This window comes from Ostrea edulis, chromosome 5, assembly GCF_947568905.1.
Source record: "Ostrea edulis chromosome 5, xbOstEdul1.1, whole genome shotgun sequence".
NCBI classification, from domain to species: Eukaryota; Metazoa; Mollusca; class Bivalvia; order Ostreida; family Ostreidae; genus Ostrea; species Ostrea edulis.
In genome coordinates, this window is record NC_079168.1 from 74,938,968 (window position 1) to 74,941,785 (window position 2,818).

At 35.3% G+C, this 2,818-nt stretch overlaps 1 protein-coding gene across 2 annotated transcripts in view; it reads right to left on the reverse strand.

The window, feature by feature from the left end:
• Positions 1-2,307: 2,307 nt before the first annotated feature.
• LOC125650624 (heterogeneous nuclear ribonucleoprotein U-like protein 1) overlaps positions 2,308-2,818 on the reverse strand; it is a 16,089-nt gene continuing 15,578 nt past the window's right edge. For both annotated transcript variants that reach the window (XM_048879073.2, XM_048879074.2), the window contains one exon: positions 2,308-2,818. This exon is cut by the window's right edge and continues 237 nt beyond it. The gene's annotated coding sequence lies outside the window, so the exon portion shown is untranslated.

Here is a 2,818-nt window from a genome sequence, read left to right on the forward strand (position 1 = left end):
TAACAAATTAGAACTAGGAGATGAATTCCACAATCTCTTCAGCTGTACTTATTTTCTTCATGAAAGGTGTCGATTCTTGCCAAAACGCTTAACTGATTGTCAAAATACTATTAGCTATAGTGAGTTAATGAACTGTAAAGACAAATATACTAATGATAGGACTTGCCAAATTTATCAAGTTAGTACTGTCCATATTTTTATATTACCTTTCTGTTGTATTTCAACATTGTTGTTGATTTTACCTTTTTTGTACCATTATGCTCCATGTGGAGCCTTTAGTGAAACAAGAGGCCCATGGGCCACATCACTCACCTGAGTCCATATCATCAGATTTTCCATATCTAGTTGCATGTAAAACCGTAGTCCCTATTATGGCCCCAAACCTACCCCTGGAGGCCATGGTTTTTGCAAACTTGAATCTACACTATGTCAGAAAGCTTTCATGTAAATATGAACTTCTTTGGCCCAATGGTTCTTGAGAAGAAGATTTTTAAAGATTTTCCCTATATATTTGTATGTAAAACTTTGATCCCCTATTGTGGCCCCATCCTACTCCAGGGGGGCATGATTTCAACAAACCTGAATCTGCACTATATCAGAAAGCTTTCATATAAATCTCAGCTTTTCTGGCTTAGTGGTTCTGGGAAGAAGATTTTTCCTATATATTTGTATGTAAAACTTTGACCCCCTATTGTGGCCCCATCCAACCCCCGGGGGCCATGATTTTAACAATTTAGAATCTGCATTATATCAGGAAGCTTTCATATAAATCTCAGCTTTTCTGGCTCAGTGGTTCTTGAGAAGAAGATTTTTAAAGATTTTCCCTATTTATTTGTATGTAAAACTTTGACCCCCTATTGTGGCCCCATCCGACCCCCGGGGGCCATCATTTTAACAATTTAGAATTTGCATTATATAAGGAAGCTTTCATATAAATCTCAGCTTTTCTGGCTCAGTGGTTCTTGAGAAGAAGATTTTTAAAGACTTTCCCTATATATTTGTATGTAAAACTTTGACCCCCTATTGTGGCCCCATCCGACCCCCGGGGGCCGTGATTTTAACAATTTAGAATCTGCATTATATAAGGAAGCTTTCATATAAATCTCAGCTTTTCTGGCTCAGTGGTTCTTGAGAAGAAGATTTTTAAAGATTTTCCCTATATATTTGTATGTAAAACTTTGACCCCCTATTGTGGCCCCATCCGACCCCCGGGGGCCGTGATTTTAACAATTTAGAATCTGCATTATATAAGGAAGCTTTCATATAAATCTCAGCTTTTCTGGCTCAGTGGTTCTTGAGAAGAAGATTTTTCCTATATATTTGTATGTAAAACTTTGACCCCCCTATTGTGGCCCCATCCGACCCCCGGGGGCCATGATTTTTAACAATTTAGAATCTGCACTACCTAATAAAGTTTATCTATAAATTTCATCTTTTCTGGCCCAGTGGTTCTTGAGAAGATTTTTTAATGACCCTACCCTATTTTTACCTTTTCTTGATTATCTCCCCTTGGAAGGTGGCCTGGCCCTTTATTTTAACAATTTAGAATTCCCTTTACCTAAGGATGTTTTGTGCCAACTTTGGTTGAAATTGGCCCAGTGGTTGTTGAGAAGAAGTTGAAAATGTGAAAAGTTTACAGACGGACGACGGAATACGGGTGATCAGAAAAGCTCACTCGAGTTTTCAGCTCAGGTGAGCTAATAAAAAGTTTTAATTATGCGGTAGATTTCCTTTATTTTTCATACATTTTGTATATTTTTGCGAATATAGTTTCATAAAATTGTTATGAATGCTATTATATCGTCATAACCAGTTTGTTTAAACTGTCTATTCATACACAAGGATTTCTATAAATGAAACCAAAAGTTATAACTGAACATCATAAACGGTCTTATAAGGCATCCTCCACAATTTTATGGAATCAGTTGCCAGAGTCTGTCAGAAGCTGTGCTTCTATTACATCTTTTAAATCAGCATATTTGCAGCATTATTACTCAAATAAGTGATATATAGATATGTATATGTTTATCCCCCCCCCCCCCCCCCCCCCCCCCCCCCCAGTGATATCGTGTGTATATTTTATGTATATATTTTATATTATGTTATCTATTTTTTTATTCTCTCATTTATCTGTCTGTGAATGTATTATAGAGGCCCACAATGTAAACTAGTCACTTGTACTAATTGTGCTATCCTGTCTAAATAAAGAATTTATTATTATTATCATCACCTACATATTCTGTCATGCAGACAAAGATGTATACCTTCACATTCAATCCCTATTTGAAGGTGGAAAAAAAGAAGAAGCTATTTTTACATTTATTTGCTCAATATAGGCAACAGCAACTGAATGCAACAGATTGCCTCCTGAAAATAAAACACCTGAATGCACAGGTATGGTGATAAGTTATATAAAACATTTAAAACTACTATGAAACATTTACAAATGATAAAATGTTACCTAACTTTGATAAAAACAAAAAGATATCCAAAACTCCATATTACAATAGGATCTTCCTGACATCTAAGGAAACTAATTCCATTATCTATATAATTTTTGAGATGGAAATATGATAATCTACACTGAGAATGCATGTGATGTGATTAAAATCTTTTTTTCTTTTTTTTGAATATTCCACTCCAATACTATCATCAAAACAACATCTGTATACTACAGGATTCCATAATTACTTTCCATACAAGCATGTGTATATATACGACCCAACGATAAAAATGAAAATGACAAGTGCTTTCAGTTCATCCATCCCTTTATCCTATCAGTATGTAGGTGGGTCTTGTATGTACAAAAGGAGACAAG